An 11,780-nucleotide genomic window follows, 5' to 3' on the forward strand; every position below is an offset into this window, starting at 1 on the left:
TTTCCTGTCCTCTCCCCTTTTATCCCTCCTCTCCTCTGCTCGCTCTCTCTCTCTCTCTCTCTCTCTCTCTCTCTCTCTCTCTCTCTCTCTCTCCCCCTTCACTTCCCTCCCTCCTCCCTACCCCCCCAACCCCTACCTTCACAGGGCCTCATAGATTGCAATCGGTTTCCATGAAATGTGATGAAGAGGGAATGAATTTTAGAATGATATCCCCATGCCATCGAATCCTTCTTCCCCAGGGATAGCGACTTATTTGTGGTCGTGTTTGTTTTTGTTTTTCTTGTTGTTTTGGGGCGCATCGAGGGCGCAGGAGGCGTTGGGAGTGAGGGTGATGTTTCTCTTTCTGTCTGTCTCCTCCTTAGGACGGATTTTAAGAGGAGGGAGGACTCACAGAAATCTACCATCTTGTCTCGTACTGCAGCTGTGTTTGAGCTTCCTATACGATCTGGGCGGAACACTCCCCACCCTCACCTCAAGCCGCCATTGCCGCCCCCTCAGCCCCCTGCACCCCCGTCCAGTCCCACACTTGGGGCTGTGGTTGGGCATGGGGGGATGTTGGCGGGGTGGTGGTTGGTGGGGGGTGGGGTGGTGGAGGAAACCAGAAAACAGACCACTGTGGCACGTGGGTGACTGGGGCTTCAGGGTGAAGGAGGATGAATAAAATGGCCGGAATTAGGCTAACGGATTGCTTCTTCTTTTTTTGGCGGGGGGGGGGAGGGGAGGATCATTAGGTCATTCATTCATTCATTCACTCATTCATTTGCTGGGGGGGGTGTCATTCGGTTTCTTATGCTCGCCCTGAAAACGGTCAACTGTCCTGACTGACTGGTTGCTGCTCACGGTTCCAGGCCTGTTGTTGAAACTGGAAGCTATCGATCTTACTGTTTCTACTGTATTTCACTCATTGAAAGTCATCATCATGCTGGGTCTCTGAGTCTTTCTCCGAGGAGAAGGTCGGTCACGGGACTAATGACCTGACAAAATAGCCTGAGTGACCAAGAAGGCCACACCTTGAGTGCTTATGAGATAACGAGATCTAACCACCAGCCTCTATAGAATGGGTCACCTGGAGGCATCGTGACACCATTCTGAGTCTTCTGATGAGAAAACGATTCTGTGGATGGTGATCGATGCCCGATTGTTTGAGCTATGGCTCTAGAACCACCCCACCCACTCCATCCCCAAGGTGGGTACACAGTTTTGAAGACGCTAGCCTGCTGTGAATCCCCTTTGCCCGGCAGAGTGATAAAATGGCCTCTTTGCTTCTAAGCTCCAAGACCTTGTCTCTGGATTCTTGGGCTCGTCGGGGACGGGGGCCGATCTTTTGGCAACAAGCGTGCTTCAGAAACAGCGGATGCCCGAGAAGGACACTCTGCCTCTCCCTCTTCTTCCGGGCCTGAAATGGGGAGGAAAAAAAAAATCGCTTCCCCTGGAAGCTGGAGTCCGGAGCCCGCCATCCGGAGGGACTTCTGGCTTGGCCTTCTCCTGGGGTGGGGGGGGAGGGCACGCCACTGCACGTGTTCTTTGTCAACTCCCTGTTTCTCTCTTCTCGAGTTATCTCTTTGGGACGGCTCCCACACTGGGTGAAAACAGACAGACAGGCTGGTATGTCTCCCTACCCCACCCTTCGCCCCCAAATGACTGATCTCCTGTCCCATCAGAATCACCACTTGTTTTCCAACGTGGCTTTCTTGGATCCTGGAGGACTTGTAAAGGAAAAGCCCAGCTGGGCTAACAAGCTAAAGTCACAAATCTAAGTGTGATAAGTGTCCGTTTACTGATCTAAGTTCTGCTGGGCTAGCTCGTAAATCTGAAGTTTAGTGTCAGTTTACTGGGCTAACAAGCTAACTCGTAAATCCAAGCTCAACAAGTGTCAGTAACGTGATCTGTTCCAAATTGATAAGCTCCAGTGTACTGATCCTTTGCTTTTTGTTGTTTGAGTCTTATTGGCGAATAGACCCATATTTGTAATTAACCCTATGAAACCTCATGTGCACGTCTTGGAGGTGCTCAGAGCTTCGGAGCAGAAGCCCCTCTGAGCCCGCCGGCGTAATAAATCTGAGTACTCCAACCCTCAGAGTGGTGCTTGTTTCTTGGCTGGCCTGTCATTTCCGTAACAGACTGATATCAACTTAGAGCCAAGATGGGCGCAGAACTGAAGGAGCTTCTCGGCTGGCCTAAGAAGCCTGTCGTCGTGATGTGGGAGACATTCTTTACGAGGGACCTATCTGATTAAGTGCTTGACCGCCTTTTGGACTTTGAACCAACTTGGAGATAGGAACTAGGATGAGAGGGCACCCGAAATAGCTCAGCAAACTCTTCTCCATCCTTAGAAGACAGACAGACAGACAGAAAGACAGACAGACAGACAGACAGACAGAGTGTGTGTGTGTGTGTGTGTGTGCGCGCGCGCGCGCGCGTGTTTGTGCGCGTGCGGGGGTGTGGGAGAGGGAGGAGATGACGTCAGCGTACTGGACACTGTTTCAGTGACATGGGGAGTGCTGTCAACTAGGAAGGAACGTCATGTATTCTTCAGCCTTGTGTCTGTACAGGTGGGTACACTCAGGGTTCCAGAAAGGATGGGATATTCCTGGCAGTCGTCTACTGCCCTGGCATCGAGGGCTGGCTGGCTGGCTGGCTGTCATCCAAAGTGGAGGCTCTCGTGAAAGGGACGGAACCGAGTCCCGAGGAGATGCCTCCTTCACTGACTTTCATGCAAACACAGTGGACCACAGCCTCCGGAAAGAGGGTGGGTGGCACACGTGGCCCCAGTCTGTTCTGTCCATTCGGCAAATGGCCTGGGTTAGGGGAAACCCAGCATGGCGACCATCCGACAGGCCGACCCACCGACCCACGGACGTGCTCGGTTTCTCCCAGCTCCCTGGATGACCTCCCCCACCCACCCCCACCCCACCCCACCCGCATTCCTTCACCCACCGTGGTGTCTGGTGTCAGGGCACTTGGAAGATGACTCCCATTGTTCAATAGACAGGGGCAGGAAGATTCCTATAGGACCGCAAAAACAGTCAACTGGCCATACATACATACATACATACGTACAAACTTTTTGTCCCCAGAGGCCTCAGACCTCCTCTCTCTGGACCCGCTGAACCCCAGTAACTGGCCCCCATTCAACTGCCACATAGTAGGGGTCATCCAGACGTTCTTGGGATGGTAGGTATGACTTCCAAAGGGGTTGAAGCCTTCCTTCCCCCGCTGCAAGCCTGATGCCCTCAGCATGGCCAGGACACTGCTACAAACAAACAAACAAACAAACAAATAAACAAACAAACAAACACACACACACCACCACCACCACCACCACCACCACCAACAACAACAACAACGACAACAAAAGACAAACACATGCGTATGTGACTTGGGGACATACTTTCCGCAGCCTCCAGGGACGAAGGCACTCGCTTCACTGGGTAAATCCTACGAGGCTTCACTAAAGCGCTTGCCAACTTACTTCTCAGAAGGATCGATCTCTGCCCCCATCACCCGCCATCATCAGGCAAGGTCGTCAGAATCCATGGGAGGTATAGACTAGAAGAAGAAGTAGAGGAAGGAGGAGGAGGAGGTGGAGGAGGAGAATCAGTGACATGAGGTGTGTACGACTTCTTGTCTCCAAGAGGATTGAGTTTTAAATTTTTTTCTTTTCAGATACAAGGGAAAATAAACTTTTGTTTTTTCCCCTTCCTTTCCTTTTAGAGGCGGACACCCACATGGTAACTATCATACCTCTGTCAGCAGAATGGAACCCTTTCTCTTTTTCTCCCTCCCTGACCCTTCTGGGATTCAGAAATCCTCCGTGAGGATTTTTCTATTCTTGGCAGCAGAGTTATTAGCATCATTGACTTGGAGGCAAAAACTTAGGTTTCCATTAAACTGGGATAGACATGCATGGATAAGAGATACTAGTGCTACTCGTTTTCCTTAGGGTTCCCCTGTGTCTGTGGGGCGTGTGTGTGTGTGTGTGTGTGTGTGTGTGTGTGTGTGTGTGTGTGTGTGTGTGTCTGTGTCTGTGTCTGTGTCTGTGTCTGTGTCTGTCTGCCTGCCTGCCTGCCTGCCTGCCTGCCTGCCTGCCTGCCTGTTTATTGTAGGAACTCTCTGTCAATGGAAGTATAGTTGACTTACAATGTTGTGTTCATTTATGACGTACGGCATAGTGATTCACTTATTCACACACACACACACACACACACACACACACACACACACACACACACACGTATACTTTTTCAGGATAGGTTATTACAAGCTATTGAACATAGTTCCCTGTGCTAGACAGTAGGACCTACTTGTGTACCTAGTTTGTATAGGGTGGTTTATATCTGCTAATCCCAAACTCCTGATTTATCCCTCTGCCCTCCCCCGTTCCTCCACCCTACCCTGTCCCCTGTGTTAACCATCGGTTTCTTTTCCATGTCTGCGAGTCCAGTCTGTTTCTGGTTTGTAAATAGGTTCCTTGGAGTCTTTTTAAAATGGAGTTATTTATGTATGGATGGGTGTCTTGACTTACTTTCAGATCCCATCTAGAAGTGATGGCATAGGATATCTGTCTTTCTCTGGGTGACTGACATCACTAAAGCTACGGAACGCTTCACGTATGTGTGTGTGTCGTCCACGTTCAGGGGCCGTGCTGATCTTCTCTGGATGGTTCCCGTGTTAGTCGATGTGCTGTGGCAGCAAGCGCTTGCCTTAGGGTTTTTGTCTCAACCTGAAAGCCGGCCCGGAGACTGAAAGTCTTCTAGTTGCCTCCACTATCTGCCTAGGACCATCTCCACGAACGTTTCCCATTTTCTCTCACCCTTTTGTCTTGGCATCATTGAGTACTAAAATGCTCCGTCTCCTGAAGCCCTGCAGACTGAAGCTGGGCAACGGGAGGTAAACGTCAGAGAAATGGCCACAACAGCTCCTGTGGAAACCATCCTAGGGCCTGTTTTTGGAGGAGCCGCTCAGAGAGTTGAGCCGAACACCCCAGGACATCATCAGAGGCATTTCATACTGCTCGAGCCGTTTCGATGACCCCGATGTGTGGAAATCTCCTACCAGACTGACCCCCTACTCCCGGCCCTGAATCTGGTTTCTCATCTGCTCCAATGATTAACCTTTGTGCTGTACTTTGGTTTTCCACACAAGTGCCTCTTAGGCGATACCTGACTGCTTGCTCCCTAGGCCTAGCTTCAGAAGCCCATCGACACCACCGCCTCCTGAGACGAGATACTACAACTGTTTCCTTGAACAGACCTGTTCTCAGAACTAAGAAACTGGGTCCATGAAACGCAGGCCCTCTAGGAAACTATTCCCTCCCTCCTGCCCCCACACCACACGCACGCATGCACGCTCAGACGCACGCACGCACCCACGCACGCATGGACGCACACGCACAGTCAACAGCCCAGCTTTTAATGTGTAAAACTTCCAGGGAAGTTACAGAATAGGGAAATGTTGGGGTCCAGAGTAGGCTGCCCCAAAATGTGCCCGATGGACTATGCTGAATGAAAGGGACTTCACAACTGGCCAAGGGGGAGGGTATAGGTCAGTGGTAGAGTGTGTGCTTAGCAAGCAAGCACAAGGTCCTGGGTTTAATCCCCAGTACCTCCGGTCAAAAATAAATACATAAAATCGAATTCCTCTCCCCGCCCCCCCCCCAAAAGTATACACTGCTGTATGTCAACTCTGTCTCAATAAAACTGGAAGAAAAAAAGGAAAAAAAAATGATTTAACAAAAGAAAGAAAGAAACAAACAAAGAACTGCCCGAGGCAAGAGGAACACTCTGGCCCTCCTTTCTGCCTCCCTGGAAGCAGGGGAAAAAGAATTTTGTTTTTTTAAAGTCTCCCATCCCAGAGGAATCTATCAAGTCAGAGGTCTGCTTCCATGCCCTTCCATGATTCTCAAACGGTGTAGTGGGGTTTACCCAGATTAGGAAAAGGAGGGGACTCCTTTGGCCTGAGACCAGGCGAGATTCTCCCCCTCCCTCCCGCCTCCCTCCGTGCAGTTGGGACGGGGTGGCCTAAGGGTGGGGAAATTGAAACCAAAGAACAAAAGCCGTTCAACAGAGAGGAGCCGGAGGCCAAGTCAAAGGCTCTGACCTGAGCACAGAGCTTTCTGCATTTGAATGAAGCGATTGAACGAGGCCCTGCCGAATGGATCCTCCTGACGTCCCCGCCCCCGCTTCCAGGAGACAGTCAGTCGATTTGGGACCGATCGGTGGAGAAGGCCTGGGAGGCGGCGGCGGCGGCGGCGGCGGCGGCGGCGGCGGCGGCGGCGGCGGCGGCGGCGGCGGCGGCGACGGCGGCGGCGGCGGCGGCGGCAGAAGCGGCGGCGGGGGCGGCGGCGGAAGCAGCGGCGGGGGCGGGGGGGGGTGGTGCGCGGGCGGGGGCGGGACCAACGGTCGCTCCAACTCTGCCTGCCTGCCTGCCTGCCTGCCTGCGGGGCTGAGGCCTGAGGGCCACGCTGGTTCCTGCCACTCAGGGAAACTTCTGCGGGTGTTGCCGAAAGATCGCCCTCCCCCACCCCGTCCCTGACGAGCCAAATAACCCAGAGACAGGGTCTTAGAGTTTAGAAGAAAAGAGGCAGCTTGATTGCTTTGCTGGGCAAAGGGGACTCACAGCAGGCTAGTGCCCTCCAAACTGTGAACCCGTCTTGGGGTTGGGGTTTCATGCTTCTGTGGACGAACAGGTTGGAGCATGAAAGGGAATCACAACAGGCGGGAGCACAAAAGGTGCTCATGATCAACAAGGGTCTCTGATGAAACTTCCTCCTAAATCTGGATGAGTGTCTGGTAACATGGGACCTCCTGGTGGTCTAGTAGGTCATCAGCCCGTGACCTTCTTTATCTGGTCAGACTCACCCGGTGGCACCAGCGCCACGGAGGAACTCGGGGTGGGGGGTGGGGGGTGGGAGGGGGCTGGTCGTTCTCCTGAGCTTATCCTCCCGTGACTCCCTTCCTGGGGAAAGACTCAGACGCCAAACATGATTGTCAAGTTGAACGATCAGAGGAAGGTCAAATCAAACAGTTAGAATCGACAACTTTAGCTGTTTTTAACAGTGGGCCTGGAGCTGGGAGCGGTGTCTGGTCAGTCGAGTTTGCTGATCGTTCTAAAAGCAAGCAGTAAGCATAAAGCCAAAAATTGGCTTAGCCTAAGTGCGGCCACTTCATGATTCCTCCTTCACTGGGGGCTGAGGCGTGGGGGAGGGCGGGGGTGGGGGACAGGACTGAGGTGGCGGCGAACTTCTCCGTGAATGCTCGGAGCCGAACTGCTCTCTGGGCCTAGGTCTGAAAAAGGCCTGAGTCTCAGCTATGACAGATTCTCTCTCTTTCTGGGCACATGGACTGACTCGCCCCGCATCCTCCCATCCTGTCAGACCCTTTGGACACACACCTCCACCTGAAGAGTTCTTTGGCCTCGTCCAGAAAAAACAAACACACGCACGAACAAAACCAAACGAGCACACAGAAACCCTGCTGATCTCCTTGGACCCCATTCACTTCGGAGAGTCCCTCTCGTAGAAATCCCCTCTGCTCGATGATTTCACCACAGCCGCCTCCCTTTCTCCGGCACAGTGACCCCCCACCCCCACCCCTGCGTGGGCCCTGTCCCTCTACCTATCAAAAACCAAACCCCAGGAGAAAAGAAAATCAGAATGCTGTTTTGAGCCACTGGATCTGTGAAAGGAACCAAACAGAAAGCTGAAATAACCAAACCAGCCGAACACCAAAAGCGAACAGACAGATACCCCAGAAAGAAGGGCACGCCGACTCTTGCCCCTTTCCTTCCTGGAATCAGGACATAACATAGATCTACACCCCACCCCCCCACCCCACCCTCCCCAGATGTCTTCTTTATGCCGGAACGAGAGTGACGTTCTTATTGTCAACGGTGCTGTTATGGAAATGACAGGCCAGCCAAGAAACAAGCACCACTCGGAGGGTTGGAGTACTCAGATTTATTACGCCGGCGGGCTCAGAGGGGCTTCTGCTCCTAAGCCTTGAGCACCTCCAAGACGTGCACATGAGGTTTTATAGGGTTAAGTACCAGCTTGGGGTATTCGGCCAATAGGCACGCAATAGCTTTAGCAACATCATTATCACGAAAGTAGAGGCAGTGAGGCAGCAAACCAACATTTCAAGGCCAGATATGTCTCTTTGAAAATCCAGCTGGCTAGCAAAATATGAACAGGGAATCAGCAAACCGGCACTTATTAATTTAGATTTACGAGTTAGCCCAGCAGAACTCAGATCAGTAATCCGACACTTGTTACACTTAGATTTGCGACTTAGCTTGTTAGCCCAGCTGGGCTTTTCCTTCACAGTGTAAAGCGGAGAAGGAGAGAATTCTGTACAAACAGACCTCGATGAAAAGAATCCTCACCCTCTTTTAGGCCCCCACCTCAACACACGTGCGCGCACACGCGCGCACACACACACACACACACACACACACACACACATGCATGCACGCACGCGCGCGCGCGTATAGTTACTCCTGTTCTCTCTCTTTCTCTCTCCCTCTTCCTTTCTTACTGATTTTTTAAAAATGTTTACTGATAACACAGAAAAAAATTGCTTAAATCTTGTCCAGGAATGATATTCATTTTTGAAAACATGATATATATTGTAAAGGATTTGGGCTCCCTTAGAAAAATCCCAGTCCAGGCACGATTGTATAGCACCTCCTTTCACTTTCAAGTGTCTCATTTCAGACAATAAAGTAGCCAGTCATCTTCCTTATGCATGACCTTTGTAACTGGCACAAGTCAAACGGCACAAAATTCAGACCCAATCTCCTGATCCATATGATTCTCATATTCTTTTTTTTTTTTTTTTTTTTTTTTTTTTTAGCGAGTCCAGAAGCTATGGGTCTGTGCCAACCACCCGTGGCTGTTCACTATCCAGCATTTCTTCCATTATCTTTATGTTGTCCTGTTTCTTGGAAGTATTAGTGCAGCTACTTTTCCCGATGGTCTGTCTCTGTCTCTGTCTCTCACTCTTTTCTCCTTCTTTTTTTTGGGGGGGGGGGAGGAGGGGGATGGGTTTGATTAGGTTATTTATTTATTTTAATGGTGGTTCTGGGGATTGAACCCAGGGCATCATGCATGCTAAGCAGGCACTCTAACAATGATCTATATCCTTCTCTACACCGCCCCCCCGACCCTCCAGCACCCCCCCCCCCGTCCCCGGCCAGGGCCTGTCTTTGCTCAACCCAATAGAAAAGCATTTATGTTTTGCCAGTTTCCTGGGTCCTTCTTTGTTTCATAAAACTGAGAAGAAATACACGTGGAAGTTCTCTCCTATGAATTGAACAGACTGAAGATCCTTTAAATAACCAAATGAGGTGGAAGTGCAGAGAGTACCATACGGGAACACACCGAGGCACATCGTCATCAAATTGACCAAAATTAAGGATAAGGAGAAAATATTAAAATGAACGAGAGAAAAGCAACAAATAACATACAAGGGAACTCCCGTAAGGTTATCAGCTGATTTTTCAGCAGAAACTCTACAGGCCAGAAGTGGGTGGCACAACATACTTAAAGTGATGAAAGGGGAAAACTGACAGGTAAGAATACTCTATTCAGCAAGGCTCTCGTTCAGATTTGAGGGAGAAATCAAAAGCTTCACAGATAAACAAAAGCTACAAGATTTCAGCACCATCAAGCCGGCTTTACAAGGAATGATAAAGGATGGTCTCAAGTCATCAAATCCTAAGGAAAGAGACCAAAAAGATGACAGAGAAAGGGAGGGGGGGAGAGAGGGAGAGAGAGAGAGGGGGAGAGAGGGGGGGGAGAGAGAGAGAGAGAGAGAGAGAGAGAGAGAGAGAGAGAGAGAGAAAGAGAGAGAGAGAGAGAGGGAGGGAGGGAGGGAGAGGAGACCTTCGAAAGATTGCTTTGCCTGTTTAGGGTCTTCCGTTGTTCCTTAAAAATTTTGAAATTGTTTGTTCTAGTTCTGTGAGGAATGTCGTGAGTATTTTGACAGGGGTTGCATGGAACCTGCGGATTGCTTTGGATAGTGTGGCCATGTTGATAGTATTGATTCTTCCAATGCAAGAGCACAAGGCATCTTTCCATTTCTTTGTGTCATTTCAGATTCTGGAGTATAGATAACCTCCTCGATTAAGTTTATTTTTTGGCATTTTACTGTTTTTGACTCAATGGAAGTGTTTATCCCAGTTATAAAATTCTGGTTTTTAAAGTGGAGGGGGAAAAAAAAAAAGGAAAGGAAGGGCCACAAATGGCAAAATATCCTTCTTTCTCATGGGTGAATTGTATTCCATTACGTGTGTGTATGTGTGTGTGTGTGTGTGTGTGTGTGTGTGTGTGTGTGTCCCCTCTTCTTTATCTATTCAAATATTGATGTGCACTTAGGATGCTTCCGTATCTTGGCAATCATAAATGATGTTGCTGTTAATAGCAGGGTGTGTGTATCTTTTTGAATTCATTCTTCTTTTGTGGTTGGCTTTATTCCTTTGATAAGTATGTAAGTTTAAAAAGCTAAAGCTCTAAACCTTCCTGGAAACAATGAACAGTACATATATGTAAATTAAAAATATATGTGCAGTAAAAACATTTTAAAAAAATAAATAAATAAAAAAGAACGAAAGACAAGGAAATTAGCTATCAAGCCGTGAAAGACATGGAAGAAACTTAAAAGACATCTTACTAAATCAAAGAAACCGGTCTGAAAATTGTTACCAACTGTACAATTCCAACCAAATGACATCCTGGAAAAGGCAAAGCTCTAGAAACAATCAAAAGATCATGGTATCCAGGGGTTTGGGGAGAGGGAGGGAAGGAGGAATGAACAGATGCAGCGTGAGGGATTTTTAAGGCGATGAAATTATTCTGTAGGATACCATAGTGGTGGCTACATGTCATTGTACATTTGTCAAAACCCATAGAACGTACAACCTCAAGAGTGAACCGTCCTGTAAACTATGGACTTTGATGGATAATAACGTGTCCATGTCGGATCATCAGTTTTACCAAATAGGCCACACCGATGAGAGATGTTGAGGGGAGTGGAGGATATATGTGTGGGTGGGGAGGGCTATGTGAGAACTCTCTGTATTTTCTGCTCAATTCTGCTGTGAGCCTGAAACTGCTCTAGGAAATAAAGTCTATTAATCAAAAACAAAAACAGAAACAAAAACAAAACACCCAAATGAGGTGAACCAGGATTCAGTCATCCAAAATGGAGCTGGACGGCCAGTGGGAGGAACTTTGTTGCAGACATAGTCCTGTTTCAGGGAGGGGGACGTTGTCCCCTCCCTCTACACATCTTGAGTTCTCTGGGCTTGACTGATCCAAAAATGGACCCCAGACGGATGGTTGAGCAGGAGCGACAGGGAACCTACTGTCTTTCATTCAAGCACTCATGTGTCCCCGAAGCAGGCAGCTTTTCTCCGTTTTAGGACAAGAAATCAGCCCTTTGTGCGAAATGGGCCGGGCTGAGAGCCTTTGGTTTTGGGTGACCCGTCCGTGAAGAATCGAGACGGAGTTTGGGTTTTGGGGAGGGGGGGAAGCCCCTGAAAGAAGTCACGAGGTTGGTTGGTTTCTCTAGGCTTCCGGGGCCTGAAGGCTCTCAGTGGGTGATCAGGGTGTTTTCCTAAGTCCAGATGCAGGGAGGGCACCCTCCACGGAAGTGATCGATTTCCCGCTTTCAGGGAGACAGAAAGAAGAGTCTGAGGGTCCCTCTTGCGTCTGCTGGCCCCTCGGCTTCTTCGGTCACTCTCATTTCTAACCCATCCGTGTGCCACGGAGGCACATACAT

At 49.7% G+C, this 11,780-nt stretch overlaps 1 long non-coding RNA gene and 1 other non-coding gene across 3 annotated transcripts; both read right to left on the minus strand.

Annotated features, from left to right (window-relative positions):
- Window positions 1–238: 238 nt before the first annotated feature.
- On the minus strand, window positions 239–6,285 carry LOC141576567 (uncharacterized). Of its 2 annotated transcripts, XR_012504982.1 has the most exons (3): window positions 6,100–6,285; window positions 3,392–3,549; window positions 239–3,253 (listed from the first exon to the last, which is right to left on the minus strand). It is a non-coding gene; the product is annotated as an uncharacterized LOC141576567 (long non-coding RNA). The 2 variants fall into 2 exon arrangements; XR_012504981.1 differs by having other exon boundaries at window positions 3,392–6,285.
- Window positions 4,591–4,699, minus strand: LOC141576568 (U6 spliceosomal RNA). The gene has a single exon (XR_012504983.1). It is a non-coding gene; the product is annotated as a U6 spliceosomal RNA (small nuclear RNA).
- Window positions 6,286–11,780: the final 5,495 nt, after the last annotated feature.

The sequence above is a fragment of the Camelus bactrianus genome, unplaced genomic scaffold (assembly GCF_048773025.1).
Source record: "Camelus bactrianus isolate YW-2024 breed Bactrian camel unplaced genomic scaffold, ASM4877302v1 HiC_scaffold_130, whole genome shotgun sequence".
NCBI classification, from domain to species: Eukaryota; Metazoa; Chordata; class Mammalia; order Artiodactyla; family Camelidae; genus Camelus; species Camelus bactrianus.